The sequence below is a fragment of the Balaenoptera physalus genome, assembly GCF_965194825.1.
Source record: "Balaenoptera physalus genome assembly, chromosome: 5".
NCBI classification, from domain to species: Eukaryota; Metazoa; Chordata; class Mammalia; order Artiodactyla; family Balaenopteridae; genus Balaenoptera; species Balaenoptera physalus.
The window spans coordinates 57,598,243-57,618,251 of NC_138884.1; the positions used below are offsets into that span (position 1 = coordinate 57,598,243).

Here is a 20,009-nt window from a genome sequence, read left to right on the forward strand (position 1 = left end):
TCCCTTCCCAGTTCTTTTGTTTCCAGGAGCATCTTCTCTACATGAGAGACAGGTGATTATTCAGTGGTTATGACTGTGATCTTTCAGGAAATTTTGGATTCAGCTTTACAAACTTTGGGGTCTTGGGCAATATGTACATTTGCATTTGTTTTGCATTAGGATAAGATAGAGGTGCCCATTTAATATTCTTAAGGAAGCTATGGTGCTATTTTCAGCTTCATCTTTCTTCAAAGGCTCTTCCAGCCTCTTTCAAGGGAGGTAAGATTTTTTTTTTTTCCTAGAGAGTACCTTTCTTAATTGCTTTCACATGTCATCTCCAGAGATTAAAATAACAGTAAGGTTTGAGATTGGCTTTATTTCTTCTCACTCAAGCAGAATGCCTGTTAAAATTTCAGGTTCTATATTTAAGGCGATACACATATAGACACAGAAAAGAGAATGCCTAATTAGGTAGGAACTAGAAGCCTCAGTTCCCATAGAGTTAATATTATTTGCCTTTACTTGGCTGTGCTCTTTGTAATATCCCGGCAGAATGCAGAAGCCATTAGGGCTTCTACAGCAACAACTAAATAGGCCTCTTTACAGCTATCTTCATGGACAGGCTCCCCCTTCCCAGGGTATTATCTCCCTTAAAATTGTATTTTGTTTTCACTATGGTATCACAAGCATGTACAAATATATATATACCTGCCACACAGCCAGAGAGGTACCCACACACATTGTTGCTAGATGTAAGAAGCAGGGAGGCTACTGTTGCCGGTCCTGTGTCCTAATGTCCTGTAGGAATCTAGTTTTAGGTGGAAGCAGGTGATGGTCAGAACTTAAGCTTTAAACAACGTGGTCAGTCCTTACAGCTTAGCAAGCATATTGCCGCTGCCACCATGTTGAGGAAGTAAGAAGTATCAGCTGAGGACACAGCCAGGAGCTCTGTAGGCAGAATAGATAAGACCTCCTCTCCTGCAGCTGCTTTATCTTGTTTTCTAAGTGCTCAGGGTCAGGTGAAATCTCATAAGGGTGGACCAGATCCCTCCACTCCTGCATGAGACATCACTTTAAATTGGTGATTCAAAACACACTTTGGCCATAGAAAATAAACTTATGGTTACCAAAGGGGACGGGGTGGGGGAGGGATAAATTAGGAGTTTGGGATTAGCAGATACAAACTACTGTATATAAAATAGATAAACAAGAAGGTCCTACAGTATAGCACAGGGAACTACATTCAATATGTTGTAACGTATAACCTATACAAAACAGAATCACTTTGTTGTACACCAAAAACTAACACAACATTGTAAATCAACTATACTTTAATTTTAAAAAATGTTTTAAAAGTACTTTGGATCCAACTTTTAGCTCCTGCACAGCCTGTATTATACCAGTGAAATCCATCACTACCATGGGAAGTCCCTGGGCTTCCATTGTACCGCAGATTCTGGAAAAATACTTTTTACTGGTATCTGTAATTTAGAGGCATCGTCAGATACTTGCAGATGAAAGGAAAACAAACTGTCTTGTGGGATCAAAGGTGAGACTGGAAATGAAAAAATCTCCACAGCAATACAAAATTTTACGAACTTCTCTCTGCATGAGCTAGGGGCAAGTTCCCTCACCTGGTGCCTCAGTTGTCCTGCAAAATGGTCCATCCCTTCCTTACAAACCATAAATGATAAATGACCATGAAATAGTTACACATATCAGGTGCATGTATGGATGAATGCCAAGATGGTTTCTGTCAAGTCACGCTGCCCTTTAGTTCCTGCATCAAGACTACTCTCAGAAATGGTGCATCACACTAGAATCCAAAATGTTTTATTTTTCCAATAAAAACAGATCTATTGATCAAAAAATAAAGCTTTAAAAAATGCCAAAATCTTTTATGAGGTGGGAACAAATAGGAAAAGTACACAACCTGACCTTAGAGAAAGGGTGTGCATGGCCAGTCAGCAACCTGCTGTTTGCATACTTTGTCTTTTGTTTAAAGTCATGATTCATTTTTTAAACATCTTTATTGTGATATAATTTATGTACCATAAGATTTACACTTGGAAAGAGGCACATTTTTGCCCTTCCCCTCCCCAAGTCTTCTCTGATGCTGGAGCAGGTGGTGGGAGGAAAAGACCAGAGACACGGGAACAAGTCCCTGGCAGCGTGGGGACCACAGCGCTCACCTACACAGAGACATACCAGACAGGGGCGCGTGGAAGGTGCACCCAGGTGGTGATGGGAGAGGGGTCATGAGTCGAAAGGAGAGCTGAAGGGCTTCCCTGGTGGCGCAGTGGTTAAGAATCCACCTGCTAATGCAGGGGACACGGGTTCGAGCCCTGGTCCGGGAAGATCCCACATGCTGCGGAGCAACTAAGCCCGTGCGCCACAACTGCTGAGCCTGCGCTCTAGAGCCCGTGCACCACAACAAGAGAAGCCACTGCAATGAGAAGCCCGCGTGCCGCAACGAAGAGTAGCCCCGCTCGCCACAACTAGAGAAAGACCGCGCGTAGCAACGAAGACCCAAGGTAGCCAAAAAAATAAAAAAGTAAAAAGACTGGAGACAGGACTGGCCCCTTAGGCAGCCAGCACGGGCACTGTATGCATTCATTGGCCAAATCATTTTCCCACATCTCACTTAAATATTTCAACCTACAAACCCAAATTTAAGTTTGAGTTAAATATGATAACCTAAAAATATTTAAAATCATATTAGACTATTCTAATTGAGGACCTGGCATAATTCAGAATGACCTGATTCATACTGTATACACATTTAGAAGTTTGTTTTTCCACTATAATTGTCAGGTCTTATTACTAAGGAGAAACTGTGAGAATGAGTATCTTTTTCAAACAAAAACAAAAAGCTTAAGAAATTTAGGATGACTTCCATATGCTCTAAATTCCAGCTTCAGCAGTTATTCTTTGAATTATTTAATTTCAATTAGTCTAACACATTTAATTAATTATACCTTTAAAGAAACTACATATAGAAATCATATACGTGATTCGGATTTTGAATTTTTTTCACAAATTTAGCTTCTTTTCTGTATTACGGTAGTAAGTTTTACAATATATGTTGTACTTTATTAAATTTCACTTAGAAATAGTCTACCATTACTTTTTTTTTTTTTTTTTAACTATTTTTTTTAATGAATTTATTTATTTATTTATTTATTTTTGGCTGTGTTGGGTCTTCGTTTCTGTGCAAGGGCTTTCTCTAGTTGCGGCGAGTGGGGGCCACTCTTCATCGCGGTGCGCGGGCCTCTCACTGTCGTGGCCTCTCCCGTTGCGGAGCACAGGCTCCAGACGCGCAGGCTCAGTAGTTGTGGCTCACGGGCTTAGTTGCTCCACGGCATGTGGGATCTTCCCAGACCAGGGCTCGAACCCGTGTCCCCTGCATTGGCAGGCAGATTCTCAACCACTGCGCCACCAGGGAAGCCCTCTACCATTACTTTTATACGTTAGAATATGAAACTAAATTTCACTTAGAAATAGTCAACCATTACTTCTTACCAATCATTTGGCCTTCTTTCTATTATTCCAAATAAATAACGTTTTAATGCGAAAAATACAACTATTTGAAACATAAGAGTCTTTGCTAAATAACAACAACAACAAGCTCTTGCCACAGCTATACAATAAATTCCCTGGTTCATCTGTGCTCTTCTTTTGGATGTTGACACCTTACAAAAACAATGTCAACATCTGTTGAATATTGAAAATCAGTTCTAGGGACTATTTAATGGCCAATATAAACACAATCAAGAAAAAATACACTTGAAGGACGTCCCTGGTGGTTCAGCGGTTAAGACTCCGTGCTCCCAATGCAGGGGGCCCGGGTTCAATCCCTGGTCAGGGAACTAGATCCCATGCACCACAACTAAGAGCCTCCATGCCGCAACTGAAGATCCTGCATGCCACAACTAAGACCCGGCACTGCCAAATAAATAAATAAATAGAGAGAATACACTTGAAACACAGATTATTTGCTTCAGAGAGAAAATATTAGGAAGAACATATGGTGTGCTTCCTTCTCAAGTGGGTATTTGGGTTTAGTGTGAACTTTTTATAACTTCTAATGTAGTATTCACTTTGATAAATATTTTGATTTTTTTGAACTGCTCACAGAAAAATGTGAAAAACAAGTGAACAACCATCCTACTGAATAAAATGTTAAAATGGAAACTGAAAGTAAGGAAATGCATTTAAGACTGCTTCAAACCTGGGAAATGATTTATTTCATGAAGTGATGATTGTAACATGAAAGGGGAAAACCCTATAATTTCTTTCAGCTTCTCAGAGTTAGTTACCCCTCTATCACAGACCTTTCTCGTAAATAGCCCACTGAGCCTGCAAGTCCTCTGTGCTGACACCTTCCTTTCTCTCCTTATTTAAGGCATCCTCTGCTGCTAGCAGCCGATTCATATTGACAAGGGCTCTTCTGTGTTTCCTGCTGTTCTTTTAGCCCCAGGACCAGGGTCCCAAGTAAAGGCCTTTATGCAACCTGGTTATTACCCATAAAGTTACTTAGAATCTTGCAAAGGTCAGAACCCAAGGAAAAGAGAGAGGAGGACTAGTTAGGCAAATGCTCAGTCACTATTTGCGTCTCTGCAAATGCATGTTAGTGCGGCACTCAACAGCAGCGTGCACGGCTTTGTGGGCCAGATTTGGGATCCAGCATCAGAACTGTATAGGTCTAAACAGAAGCAAAAAGGAAGAACAGAACAACAACAGAACCAGCAGAATAAGACTTGAAGGGATAGCTTTCGACAGTGAAGGTAGCCAGCAAGTATTTGTCCTCATGGAAACATAGGAGACAAAGGCCATTTTCAGTGTTATGGCGTGACGGGGGTTACTGATTAAGTAACAGTCACTTAGCTCAGCAGCCTCAAGTCATCCAGGAGACAAGGATTGACAGCGTTCTCTTTGGAAGGTCTTGGTTGAAAGACTAGAAGTGCATCCTGGAGATTGGGAGCAGCCTAAATACTCATATAGAAAATGGTTAAATTAATTGTGAAGCCTATCACGCAGCATTTAAAAGAAAAGAGGTGGACCTATAGGTAAGGATGTGGAGGGAGGTCCAGATCATTAAGTGAAAACCTCGTCACAGAGTAGGAGTCAAAGAAACATCTATGTGGTGCACCTAGGTGGGAGACAGGCTCACGCTTTCAGCAATCCTCTCAATCCAGAGTGATCCAGGAGAGGCAGAATGTTTCTGGTAAAGCCAAGAGGGCATAGATGCTAGATGGGTCTGAGGAGGCTGCAGACGCCACCATCCCAGCTTGGATGTGATCAGACATGTCAGATACCAGCATGGGGAGATGGTGACATGGAGACCAAAGGTGCAACTTTACTTGACTTCCCTGCAACACACGCATGGGTGCATGCACAGACACACACAGACACACACAGACACACACAGACACACACACACACCCTGGACTCTGTCTAAGCACCTTACAACTCAGCAGCAACCCCAGGAGCTGGAGGAGACTGATTGGCTGATATTGTTTCTGTCTCCTTGCTGAATGAGGTCTCAAAACAGAAATTATAGTCAGTCTTTTAAAAAATGAAACATGTTTTCTCCCATAATTGTGTCTCTGGCTCAATGACGCACTTAGAACAATGCCTGGCATAAAGTAAGTGCATATTCAATGTTAGCTCTTATTAATTAGGCTGCTCTTATAATCACGATTAACTTTGTATAGAGGAGAATGATGATTATGTCAGAGAATTATGGTAAAATCTTCAACTCTGGGTATTCATTTCAATTTTGGTCACCAAGCAAAATTTCAGGGGAGAAAATCCACTTTGTAAATTCACTTGTAAAAAGTACAGGTCAAGCACAATTCAAACAATGAAATCTCACTGGCTTAAAAGTGACTGTCGTTGTTTGTGCTGGCGAAAGGGTTTTCCCTTTTCAACCCCAAAGCTCTGAACGGGGATGATGTGAACCTCAAACAACTGCCGCCTCCCATCAGCGGCAGCAACCTTCCGGAAGAAGGTGAAGTGTGCTTGGTATGTGAAGGGCATTTGACTCTGGGAAAAAGACATGTGATCTAGGTGACAATGAGGACTGACGGCCCAGAACCCTGAAAGGTAAAACTCCAGAAGTGACAGGTCCTTAAGAGCATGGGTTGAACTGGAGTGCATTCAAATACCGGTATGTCCTTTGTCACCGGGAAAGTGGAGAGGTGGCATGGGCAAGGGCGTTCAGGGCAGAGCCAGCCAGCATTCTCAGCCTAACCTGGGCCTGCGCAGAAGTGTGAACATTATTTTCTGTCAAGGGAACTGAGTGTCTGAACTGATGATGGCCAAGAAGCATAAGAACTGAGAACTGTAATCTTTTCTGGGACATAATCCAAAATGTTCTGATGGAAGCGATAAACTTTTTTTTTTCTTTCCAGAAAAAATATGCCTAAGTGTCTGAAGATATAGATGAAGATAAATAAGGAGTGGGGGGAGGTGTGAGGAAGGGGAAGCATCACCAGTTTAGGGATGGAACTCAGTGCAATTTCTGTCATTGGTTTGCAGCTTGTGTTTTAAAAAGAACTGCTTCCTCGTCTGAGAGCCTGCACGGTGACCAGGTGGGGAGAAAGAGCCACTGAGATAGTGCAGGAGATGAGAGATAAAAAGGAAGAAAGACTGGGCAGAGTAGACTTGGGATGAAAACAGCTGCATGCCTAGGGGGCCGTAGGTGGAGGGTTTTAAGGCTGAGTTGAGGTATCTGAATCTGATCATACGTAATACATAAGGAGAAAGCAGAACTGGAAACAGAGACAGGTGATACTGTCATAAACTGGCATACAAACTGAACAAATGGTTTACAGAAATCTGTCTTAATGCCTAAAAGCATCATGTTATTCCACTGCTTACAAACCTCTGACTTATTTATCGTAAAGAGCCGCTTCTCTGACCAAGAGAATTCATTAAAGAAACCAACAGTGATTTCTTCGTAACGATACAAAAATCAACAAAACCAAAATTACTTCTTTTTTTAATTGCTCAGTGATTTGGCATTTCTGGTCTTTCCATTATATCAGAATTTTAGGCCTTTCAAAAAGGACATCTCATGAATCTTATTCATAGCAACAAGACATCTATTCTACTAACTAGATTTTCTTCCTAAGATTGTGTTATATGAATCTTGAATACACATAAATATTTTAAATATTTAAATGACATCAACATTGCCATACACTGCTTTAAGAACAACCCAAGGTGCTACAGAAGTGTAACTTCAAGAGATAAAAACAAGAAAAGTTGCTAAGGTAAAACCAATTGGAATTTTTGAAATGTAAATGACTTGTTTTGATGATTTACTGCTACTGAAATTTAGACAACATGGTATTTAATGTCTACATATTTTTCAAAAGGAGTTCAATCCTATTTGGTGCTTAAGGTTTAAAAAAAAAATCACCTTATCCTCATTTGTAAACTTATTTTTGAAAATAAAATTTTCCACTAGCTAATTGGCAGCTTCATTGGTCTTGAAGTATTAGCATCTTTGGCTCTCAAAATAAAAACAGAGAAATTAAATATAGCTGTTGTTTACTTTTTTTGGCAGTTAACTATTGACTTAAGCCAATTCGTCCCCTCTTATTTTTTAAAAACTGCAACAATGTGCTTTAAGAAAAGATTCTAGCCTCCAAACACCATAATAGTTCATTTTCTAGGATCTTTTTCATTTGCCTCAAGTCACACAGTTTTATTTTATACTTTCACATGTAGATTCCAGCAAGAGGAAAATTTTTCTCTACTTTGCAGCTTATTTGCTTTTAAGCACAACTTTCTCCCAGTAGGTATTCATGAAACTGTTCTCCAAGCCGGATGTCAGCATATTCCTATTCCGCAGGTGTTAGTGCGCCTGCCTAGGAACCAGAAGATAAGATGGGAGAGAAAATTTATTTTTAAAGTTCTTGTAATCAGCACCTTTGGGAGGTGTCCAAAGTGTGGTTTTATTGGCCAAAGGCAATAAGATATCAGGGTCCTGGGAGCTTCTCGCAGGCTGTTGGCTGCCATCTCTCAGTGGTAGACCAGAAAGAGCTTGAGCGTAGCCTATCAGTAATAGCAACAATCACCATTTATTTTGTGCCCAGTATTAGCTTTACACATGCCTCAGGATTCACATAATTTATTTCTAATTTTTACAATAATACCTCAAGGTAGCTATTACTAGTCCTCTTTTATAGAAGAGAAAACGAAGCTCAGTTTTATGTAACTTGCCAAAGTCAACAATGTAGAAGGGGCAGAATGAAGAATCAAAGCAGTTGCTTGACTCCAAAGGCCAGGCCTTGTTCTCACACCATTCTGCATGACCAAGAGAATGCAGGCTAAACCCCTTTAATCAGAGGACGAGGTTTTGCTGTCTCCTAGAGGATGAAGGAAAGTGGGCACATCTATTGTCTGTAGGCAAAGACTTTATTGCCATTCAGAGCATCAAGAAAAAGAAAGCTACTTAAAAATGCCTTTTGCCTATATGTCTAATGGAGGATGAGCAAAGCCCCAGATCTCTCCAGAATGATCTTCTTTTTCCTGGGTAAATGGAAAGTTACTATATTTTTCCCTTAAAAATTGTTTTTTCCCAAATGAAGGGCACTTAACTTTGCCTGATTCCATCCACATTTACTCGGCTGTCAATGAGTCCAATAATTACCATTTTGCAAGCACTCCTTGGTTTCCCTCTTTGGCACTTTACTCACATTTTCCGTTGTCTGGGTAGAGGTTCCTTCCTCAACCCCAATCTCTACTAAGGAAATTCTAGCCAACCTCCCAGAACCTACAAAACGTATTCCTTTCTCAATGAAACTTCTCTGATCCTTAACCAAAAGCAACTTCTCCCTCCTCTGAATGTTCAAAAATACATCATTCAGTCATCTTCTATAGCCCTTATCACATTTTACCTTGAATAGAGCTATTGGTGCCATTAAACAAAAATCTCCCCTCCTAGACTAGGTGTGTCAGGAAAGGCATTATGCCTCCTTCATCTCTGATGCCCATCGTGCACAGCACATGTTGATATTGGGTGAATTAATGTTTCCAGGCCATTATACCCATGCCTGTCATCTCATTTTTATGAGTCTAGGTTGTTTTTGTCCCTCTTTGTTTATGTAAGTCCTAGTCTTTTAAAACCTTTCCCCAACCTGTCTAGCTTTCCCCCCAACTCCTGGAATTTATGAACTAAATTTTTGGTGCCTATATATGGCTTTGAAGCATTATTTGTTTTATTATGTGTATGCCCTATATTATATGTACTCCTGGGGCTAATGTCTATCTATGCTATTATTGATATTAATAACGATTTTCATTTAATGAACACTATGTCTCAGGCGCTCTGCTGAGCATTTCATTTATCTTATCATATCACTTATAGAACTTTCAAAAGGGTCCCCTGACTTTGTTCCTTAGCCTGTATCAGCCCTCAGCCTTCTCTACTGTAATATAGTCCAGGGTTTTGACAACCAGACAGACAGCAAGACTCTAGAATGCAGGGACCACATCTTTCTTACTCATGTCTATTGCAGTGCATGGTAGAGATAGATCCCCAATACGCGTTCCATACAGTTTTAGAACTACACTGACTTCACAAAACAAAGAGTGCTTTAAAACTTGTTTTTAGAAATACCAGTGGAAATTTCATATTACTAATTATTAAGTGAGAATCTTTTCCCTATCAGTGCTAGAACTACCAGATTAAGAATTCTGCTATTAAAAAAAAAAAAATCCAACGTGAGATCCCAACTCTTCATGAAATGGATGAGTTTTAGGCAAAAGAATGAAAGCCTGTGCTAAGTGTCCTGACTTTAAGCTTCCCTCCTGCTCCCTGTCTGCACCCCACCTTGTTTATCTCTGGTCTATATTTGCATTTGTGTCTGAAGAGAGCATTGGTCTCCTCTTCATGAGCTGGAATGAAAAGATCTGATGGGAAAAAAAGTTCCCCCACAGGAAACTGTCTGAGCCAGAGATTTACATCCTGGTTTTCTTATTAACTAACTGCCAGGCTTCAGAAAACTGGAGCCAACCCAAGTGGGGACCCTGGCAGCTGGTGTGAAGCGTGAGACCAGTTGCTAGAGAGTGGGGGAAAGGGGGAGGATGTAGGTTGGAGGGAAGAAATTCTGGAAATTTATGTATGCTCCTGGCAAGGAGGATGGTTCTACGTGATTAGAGGCCAACTCACCCTTGATCCCCACGTTAGGGGAGAGTCAGAGAGGCCAGTCTGCTGAGGGTTCAAGGATAGGATTTGTTTCCTCCTTCACCTATCTTAGAATGTGTAGGAGAGAGGAAAAGATGAGTAACCTAGAGAAATGTAAACAAGTAATCACTGTTCATGGAAAACAGGTATCTCTTACATTACATAAGAAACACTTAAAAGTTTTGACTTCCTGACATGTGAGGTAATGAGGACATCATACAGAATCAGAAGACTCCATCATTTTAATTCCAGTTTAAAAACAACATTAAAGGGGGAAAATGGAGAGTTGTCGTTTCATGGGTATAGAGTCCCCGTTTTGTAAGATGAAGACATTCTAAAGATCTGTTGCACAACAATGTGACTATACTTAACACAATGAACTGTATACTTTATAATGATTAAGATGGTAAATATGATGTCATGTGTGTTTTTTTTTTTACCACAATTAAAACTTTGAAAACTTAAAAAAAAATTAGAGAACAAAAAAGAAAAAGAAAATAACCGAATATCTTCCAAAGTGAAAAATACATGACTGCTCCTTGGGCTGCCCTCTCCCCCTTTTCTTCTCTTAGCAAGCTGCTTCGTAGTTATACATAAATATTCTTTCTCTTTATGTGGACAAAAGGGGAAAAAAGAGAAATATATAAGCATTTGCAGAAGCAGAAAGGAAAACTGTAGATCTTCCTCTTTCTTTGGAGGAATATATCTTTTTGAACCACTGGCCAATAGGATATTTTAAAAATTACATGTGTGTAATGGGTGATGGCAAAGAAGCTTTTTAAGTCCAAAGAACAGACAACATTAAGCCCTTACTACTCAATTCCGAATCAAAAGTCTGATACTCATAGAGCTAACAACTAAGGACACTCAAGCCAACAGGCAAAATAAGGAACCCAACTCAATTTCCTTCCAAATTCTTCTTCCTATCCCCCAACCCCATCCTGTTTTTTCCTTTCTTATCCAGTTGGGAGGCTAAGCTGTTTATATTGACTGATTTAATTTAGGGAAGGGACTGTTTTTGAATCTGGCCTGGCTTGTAGTTTTTCTTTTGGAGATGGGTGTTTGTTGATCAAAGCCACAAAAAACAATGTTGTTTTAATTTATGCTTCCTTTAGTTCTGCAAATTTGGGGAGGAGGGGTTTTTTTATAAGAGGTAATGAGGCAGAATCCTCTAATGGCAAGGATATTTTTCTCACCAAATTAAAACCCATGTATGCTTTAAAGAAAATAATGGGTTTAAATAAAAGTAGCTTTTCTTCAGAGAGTAAATAAATTTTAAAGCAGGAAACTTCCCACACAGTTTGAGCTTACTGGTCCTATCAATACAGGCTGGGGAAGGGAGTAAACAGGATATTTCCTTTTTTGTCCCTAACTTGAAGTGACAGAATAATTTACAGTAAGAAGAGTCTGATCAAAACATTTAAGATGTATGCCTGCTAAAGCAATAATCTTAAATGCCAGAAGCAGGGATAGAATTTTTTCTGTTTTATTTCTCTCTGAAAATATATTACCATAGTTTATTTTTAGCTAAATGAGCTCAGAACTTTATACAAATACCACTTCATTAATATTAGTCCCATGTATACAATGAGACCAAAAAATTTTACTATGTTTTATTTTTTTAAGAGGGACAAATCAAACTGATGAGGATGATTATAATTTTTGTGACTTTCTGTTTGAAAAAAAAAAAAAAAAGGACAAATCATCTTGACATTCTCATGGTATCCTTAATGGAAATAGTATATAAAGCTTATGTTTTCCAGATCAGAACTCTGAAAAACACTCTTTCCCTTAAGTGTGGAGGCCATAGCATCACACAAATAAGAAAAGTCAACACCAGCTAAACCTGTCTCTCCCTGATGTTCCTTTCTGGGTGTTGATGCATCTAAAATGCATGTTTTATTGAGCAACTAGTATACCATGGGCACTGCGTGATGGAATCTGTGGCAGGCTGGAGGACCACAGGGAGGCATCCTAAACTGGAACTGAGGGATTATGACAGGATTCTAAACTGAGGTCTAGCGAATGAATGGGAGTTAGCTGGGCAAAGAGAATGGAGGGAAGAGAGCCCAGCAAGACCAAGGAATGGAAAGAAATCAGTATGGCTGGAGTAGAGCACAAAAAAGGAAGTGGCAAAGGGGGCTGGACACAAAGGCCTGGGTAGGAGTTTGAAGTTTATCCAAGCAGTAATGGGAAGGCATTGGAAGTTTTTAAGTAGAGGAATGAGATCAGATTTGCATTTCAGAAGGATTGCTTTGCCTGCAGTGGCCACCAATGGGAGGGGAGCAAGGCCAGTGACCAGTTAGGACATGGCCACAGGAGTATAGGCTGAAGGTGATAGTCCTTCCACCCCAGAATGTAAGCTCCATGAGGGCAGGGCTATCTGCTTGGTTTACCTACTATACCTCAAGCACCTAGAACAGAATGTGGCACATAATAAGTGCTCAAATATTTGTTGAACAAACAAATAAATACGCTGAAGTAGGATAATGCAGAGAGGATTCAAGAGAGGGGTCAATAGGGAGAACAACTAGGGAATCAGAGTGAATAGGCCTTATTAATCTTTTGTGAAACCTTTAAAATATCTTTCCTGATATAAAGTCATGCTTCTCTGCATCTTTTCCATAGTAAATCTATTTGGTTCAATATAAAATATCTAAGTTATTTCCCAAATAAAATGCTAACTTTTTTAAAGTGTGTAAATCAGTGATTTTTAGTAAATTCACAGAGTTGTGAATTTACTAAAACCATTGCCATAATCCAGTTTTAGGACATTTTCATCACCTCAGATAGTTCCCTTATGCCTAATCCCTGCTCTCACGCCCAGCCTCAGGCAACTCGTGATCTGCTGTTTGTCTCTATAGATTTGCCTTTTCTAGATATTTCAGATAAATGGACTCATACAATATGTAATCTTTTATGCCTGGCTTCTTTCACTTAACATAATGTTTTTGAGGTTCTGCTATGAACTACGTCTTTGAGTGGACAGACAGAGGCCCTGTTAATTTGGATTGCGTGTAGGAGGTGGTGAGAAAAATGAAGGACTCAAGGAAGATGCCCAGACTTCAGGCTTGGGCAACTGGATGCATAATGACACAATTCACTGAAATGGGGAAGAACAGATGAGGAGCAGCTCTAACGGGAAAGATGACCTCAGTTTTGGGCAAATGCCTGGGAGAGAGAAGTGGGTATGCCTAGTAGGCAGGCAGACACATGGGTCTGGAAGGTTAGCTTCCTCAAAATGTCTATCAAAGGCCCTTTTTTTTTGAGCAGTCTGCTTCATGTTTAAGACTTCTCAGGCGTGATAAAAGCAATTCTCTGTAACTTTGGCTCTTCTCTATATAAATCTGACCAAAGAAGAAATTCAGAAAACATCACATCAAATACTCACTTTGCATAATAATTATAATAATATCTTCTATTTGTTCAGCATTTTTTTAAAATTGTGGCAAAATACACATAAAATTTACTATCTTAACCATTTTTAAGTGTATAGTTTGGTGGCATTAAGTACATTCACATTATTGTGCTGCCAACACCACCATCCATCTCCAGAACTCTTTCATCTTTCCAAACTGAAACTCTGTACCCATTAAACACTAACTCCTCAACCCCCTGCCTCGCAGCCCCCGGCAACCACCATCCTACTCTCTGTCTCTATATGAATTTGACGACTCTAGGTACCTCATATAAATGGAATCATACAGTATTTGTTCTTCTGTGCCTGGCTTACTTCACTTAGCATAATGTCAAGGTTCATCCGTGTTGTAGCACACGACAGGATTTCTTTCCTTTTAAAGGCTGAACCATATTCTGTTACATTTTGCTTATCTATTCATCTGCCAATGGACACTTGCTTGAGCTGCTTCTACCTTTGGTTACTGTAAATAATACCCCTATGAATGTGGGTGTAACACATATCTTTTCCAGTCCTTGCTTGCTCAGCATTTACTTTCAAGAAATTTCAAGATATAAGAGTTGGAAGATCTTTGCTAGACTTTAACTCAGGCAAGCTGTAATACATCATCACTTGAATAACAGGTGCTCACATGATCAGTTTAAGATCATAATTATAAATATCCACCTGCATTGAGTGAGGCCACCAGAACTTTCTCCAGCTTTAAGAGACACTGGGTATCACTGGACTTTTCTTAAACTCTAGACCTACAGTGCAGCAAATTGCTTTTTTCCCCTTTTTTATGATCTTGGTGATACCACTTTGAATCAACGAAAACTTGAGATCCAAGTCCCTTATAAAATTCTTTCTTTTCCCACTCATCCATGAGGTCCTGAAAGTGACCCCGTTCTCTTTGCTTTTGTGATAAAAGTGTTCAGTGGGAGCTTCGTAATGCACTTAAAGGTTTCTGTGGTTCGTCAGGTCAGGCAGGTCTGCCCCGCTACAGTCGAATTTACCAAGACAGCACTTATCAGGGAATGAAGTTATGACATGGGGTCAAGATGTCATACCTGATGGCAGAGAGAAAGATTAGACACACACCAGCCAACGGCAGGGAGGGCTTTTGAAGGAAGGGGTAAACACTGTCCTAGCTCCATTAACTCGTGTCTGACTCTCAAAAACACCACTGCTCTCCAACACAAGCAGAGCACGCAGCTCACAGAAAATACCAGAACAGGGCAATATTTGCATTCTAGCAGGCTCATGAGAGACTGCTGAGAATTGCCAGGAATTAAGTTAATAAAATCAGCAATCTTAAATAGCCATAAACATCAGAAAACACCATTTTAATTGTAAGAGATGTGGCAGGAAGATGCCAAATCCATAGAACGGTCCAGCACTCCAGGGAAGGCCCTGAATCTCGCCACTGCTGGAAAAGGAAAGCCACATGGGTCTGGGCCTTGGGAATATGCTCCTCTAAATGGCTGTCTCTTCTGTGGGACTCCAAGCTCTACTACGCCCAGGGTGCAGAGGGAAAGCCACAGCTTCCTGGAACACCTTCCCTGATGCCCCACCCTCAACTGGTATGGAAGGTGGAACAAGAAATTAAACACGATATCAATGGCAGGGAGATAAGGGATTAAAAAGCAAAACAAAACCAAACCCCTGGATCCCAGCCAGGCCACATGCATGAGTTAAGTGCCTCATAGGCAGAGCTGCACCACTTGCAGACTTGAGGGGTCCCACTAATCTGAGGCCCAAGGGCAGAGGCTCATTTTTACTCAAGGTCTTAAGAGGTCCTGTTATACAGGCAGTAAACTTATCCGACCTATTTCTGGATGGCATGGGCAGCTGTGGAATCCCAGGTGAGAACTGCAGAAGCCTAGGCCCCTCTTTAGAGAGGCAGATCCTTCCCCTTAAGTCAGTAATTCTCACTCTAGGCTGCACCTGCAAACCACCTGGGAGACTTTTAAAGCCAGAGGCCCAGGACCAACCCCAAAGCAATGAGTCAGACTTTTGGGGGACGATCCCATTGTTAGTTTTTTGTTTTTTTGGTTTTTTTTTTTTTTTTTTTTGGCTGTGTTGGGTCTTCGTTTCTATGCGAGGGCTTTCTCTAGTTGTGGCAAGCGGGGGCCACTCTTCATCGCGGTGCGCGGGCCTTTCACTGTCGTGGCCTCTTGTTGCGGAGCACAGGCTCCAGACGCGCAGGCTCAGTAGTTGTGGCTCACGAGCCTAGTTGCTCCGCGGCATGTGGGATCTTCCCAGACCAGGGCTTGAACCCGTGTCCCCTGCATTGGCAGGCAGATTCTTAACCACTGCGCCACCAGGGAAGCCCCCATTGTTAGTTTGAAAAGCGCCACAGATGTTTCTCATGTGCAGCTAAAGAATCACAGCTGTCAGTCAACTCGGGATTCTAGCTGCATAAACTCAAGAAGAATTATCAATTAACAACTTACTGCATACATTTCATAAGGTGACACAGAGGTTCCTCCAAAGAAATACAACTTAGGAAGCTCTATTAGTTAGCTAGGACCGCCATAACAAAATACCTGGCTTAAACAACAGAAATGAATTTTCTCACAGTTCTGGAGGCTGGAAGTTCAAGATCAAGATGTCAACAGGTTTGTTTCCTCCTGAGGCCTCTCTCCTTCGCTTGCAGATGGCTGTCTTTCCATTGTGTCCGCACGTTGTCTTTCCTCCGTGTGCATCCCTAGTGCCTCCTTGTGTGTCCAAATTTCTTCTTATAAGGACAGGAGTCAGATTGGATTGGGGCCCACCCTAAGGGTCTCATTTTAACTTAAGCATTTATTTAAAGGCCCTATCTCCAAATACAGTCACATTCTGAGATATTGGGGCTTAGGGCTTCAACATGTGAATCTGGGGGGTCTGGGGGGTGGGTCACAATTCAGCCCATAAGTGTTTTTAGATGACAAGGTGGCTTTCCTAAATAAACTCTTCGACTTCACAAATACCAACTGCCTCATTTACATAAAGTTGGAATTTCCTGATGACTAAGCAAGCGCATTAGAAAAAGAGTACTTTTTGACATTATGTGAATGCTGAGCATCCCACAGGGTAACTGACTAAGGACCTACAGAGAAAACGCTCTTTTAAATGGCCAGAATTAATGCCAGCAAGTAGCTCACCTATTTCGAAAATCTGGCTCATTATCTTCAACGGCTCGGAAACAAGTGCCAGACATACTTGGTATGTATAGCCCAGATACGAAGTTGTTTGAACAGTCAGACAAGGTGCCTCAAAATGGCAGCTTGGGTGAGACCAGGTGTCATGACTCAGATTCCTATAGAAACCAAGAAGGTAAATGGATGAAGTGAACCACGGGGATTGGGGTGCCTGGAGTGCGCATGCCCTGTCTCAAGGGTCTTGTAGAAAGTGGATCCACTGTTCCTCGAGTTGCCAATTTCTAAGAAAAACGATGGACATCTGGGTTTTCATCTGAAAATTTCCAGTTTTTAAATGTTGGAAATTATTTCAAATTAAAAAAACCCCACCATTCTGTGGGCCAGATAAAACATAGCTTCAGGAGAGACTGGGCTGGTTTGTTGCCGGTCATTGCCTCTGGCATAAAGCCACAGGGTGACCCAGGTTCTATTCTTGACTTGGCAAGTTGTGTGACTTTGCCACCAGCTTGTCTGGAATTCATCTTGAAAAATATGGGGGCTTTATGAGAGTTTCATGAAAGTCAGGTACACAATTCTTTTATTCTCTACTGGAGGAGATGCAGAGTCCCCAAGTTCAATGAGATTTCAAGCACAGACTCAAGGACTAAGACCCTAGCATCTAAAGAGGAGCAGGTCAATTCCACTGGCTCTTTCCCTCCCTCAGCTAGTTTCAAGCTGACAGAAAACAACTTTTCTTGGATGGATTTAGCTAGCTTAAAAATTTTTATTTGGAACTAATGAAAACACTGTAATCTATGCATTATTTTCAATGAATATTTTCTGGATTGCCAGAGATTTATATGGTGACTTAAATCAACAAATCCCAAAGTCCCCTTGCAGGATCAGATACCTCTCGAGAAGCAAGAAGGCACTGGAAGGTAGTCAACCCAGGAATCTAGGGACATGGCTCTGAGCTCATCTCTGAGTAACCAACTCTGTGAATCAATTTCTCTGATCTTCAGTTGGCCTATAAAGTTCTTGGGCCTTTTCATCCCTAAGTTCAATTATTCTAGTTACCAAAATTAAAATATTAGTTCTTAATTCTGCAACCAGTTATAAGGGGCACCAGGAAATGACAAAAATCAACTTGGTCAAATCACTTTAACCTGTGGCCAAGTGTTCCAGTCTTAATATTGTCAGCTAGTGAATTTGATCATGTTGGATGGGTGTCAAACTCAATGTTGGGGAAGCACTTAGATGTTTTCAAATGCAGGGAGTTTTATAAATGCATAGAACACAAGTGGTAAAGGATAATTACTGAAACCACAGTAAGTATGATTCTTTAGGAGGAAAATATTTTTGAAATCTCAAGCTTTGAAAGCAACTGGATAATGAAAAGTGATGCTGGTTTTAAAGTTTCACCATACACTGCTGTGGTAGGCAGAATTCTAAAGATGGCCCCAAGATTTCTGTCCCCTAGTTACTCAATCAAATATTAATTTAGGTACAACTGGGAAGGAAGCCTGCAGATGCAATTACAGTTCCAAGTCGAATGACCTTAAAATACAGAGATTATCCAGGTAAGTCTGACCCAACCAGGTGAGTCTTTCTAAAAGCAGTAAGGAAGACAGAGAGATTTCAACCATGGGCATGGGGGTGGGTGTGGGGATGGTGAGGAATCAATGTGTTTTGCAGGCTTGAAGATAGAGGGGGCCATGTGAGAAGAAGATTCAGGCTGCCTGCCTTTAGGATCAGAGAGCTGCTCTAACTGACAGCCAGTAAGGAAACCACAGGAAGTGAATTGAACCAACAATCTGAACACTTTTGAAAGTGGATTCTTCCCAAGAGCCTCCGGAGAAGAACCCAGCCTAGTTGATACTTCATTTCATCCTTGTTCCCTTAAGCATAGAACTCAACTGAGTCACGTAGGACTCCTGACCTGGAGAACTATGAGCTAATACATTTGTGCTGCTGTAAGATGCTATGTTTGCAATAATTTATTACACAGCAGTAGAAAACTGACACAGCTGCCAGCAACAAATGTTGAGTAGGTTGTGAAGCAACTGGAACTGGATTGTAAGGTGGTACAACCACTCTGGAAAATGGTATGGAAGTTTCTCATTAGGCAAACATACATCTACCCTATGATCCAGCATCTTACTCCTACGTATTCACCCATGAGAATGAAAACATAGGTCTACAAAAAGTCTTGGACACTAATACCCATAGTAGCTCTATTCATAATAGCCCCATACTGGACACAGCCCAAATGTCCATCAACAGGAGGATGGCTAAACAATAAATATAAGCAACAACATGGATAAAATTTAAAAACATTATGTTGAGTAAAAAATACCACACAGAACAGTACATACTATGTTATTTCATTTATAAGAAGCTCTAGAACAGGCAAAACTAATCTGTGGTGAAATAAGTCTGAACACTGGATGCCTGGGGGTGGGGGATGGACTGGGAAGGGGCATGGAGCTTTTGCAGGTGATGAAAATGGTCTATATCTTGATAGAGGTGTAGATTACACAGGTGTATACACCTATCAGGACTCTGATAATGGAACTGTAATACTTAAGCATACGTTTCAGTTTGTAAATGATCTCTCAATTAAAAATATATTGAAACACAAATTTTAATAAATTCAAGCCTGTATGTTACAGACTAGTTATCACTAAGGTGTTAATGACTCTCTCTTAGGACCTCAAATCACTCCACATACTTACTCAAATCGTCCTGCAAAAAACTACGAGTTTATTTTACGCCCAGGTCCGAAAGGCTAAAAGGTGAATGCCAAAGATGCTGATGAGGCTGCAGCGACCTAAGCAAGAAGGGCTCTGGAAGGGAGCCGGGTGCTCAGGGGCAAGTGGCAGTGCCCTGAGACTCCCACGTGAGGGAGATGGGGCAGGAGCTTCAAGCTGTCAGATCTGATGGCCAAGGGGCAGCAACCCACAGGGGTGGCCTCCATGTGACACCCAGCAGACTGAGCCCTGAAGGTCTCTGGGGATATGGCTGTGCAGCCACATTCCTGGTTTCTTTAGCATTAACACACTGGGGAATACATAATACACTGGGGATGGGTTGCTACAGTTAAAATAAACTCTTCTTTTTATTGAAGTATAGTTGTACAATGTCATATAAGTTACAAGTGTACAATATAGTGATTCACAATTTTTAAAGGTTATACTCCTTTTATAGTTATTATAAGCTACGGGCTGTAGTCCCCGTGTTGTACAATATATCCTTGTAGCTTATTTTATACCTAATAGTTTGTACCTCTTAATCCCCCTATATTGCCCCT

General features: G+C 40.9%; 1 protein-coding gene and 1 long non-coding RNA gene across 8 annotated transcripts in view; one reads left to right on the plus strand and one right to left on the minus strand.

Annotated features, from left to right (window-relative positions):
- The window catches only part of SHROOM3 (shroom family member 3), a 311,421-nt gene that overhangs the window by 79,326 nt on the left and 212,086 nt on the right, over positions 1-20,009 (minus strand). The gene's annotated exons all lie outside the window — the stretch shown is intronic.
- Positions 1-20,009, plus strand: part of LOC309661898 — a 33,229-nt gene that overhangs the window by 616 nt on the left and 12,604 nt on the right. The window lies entirely within an intron of this gene.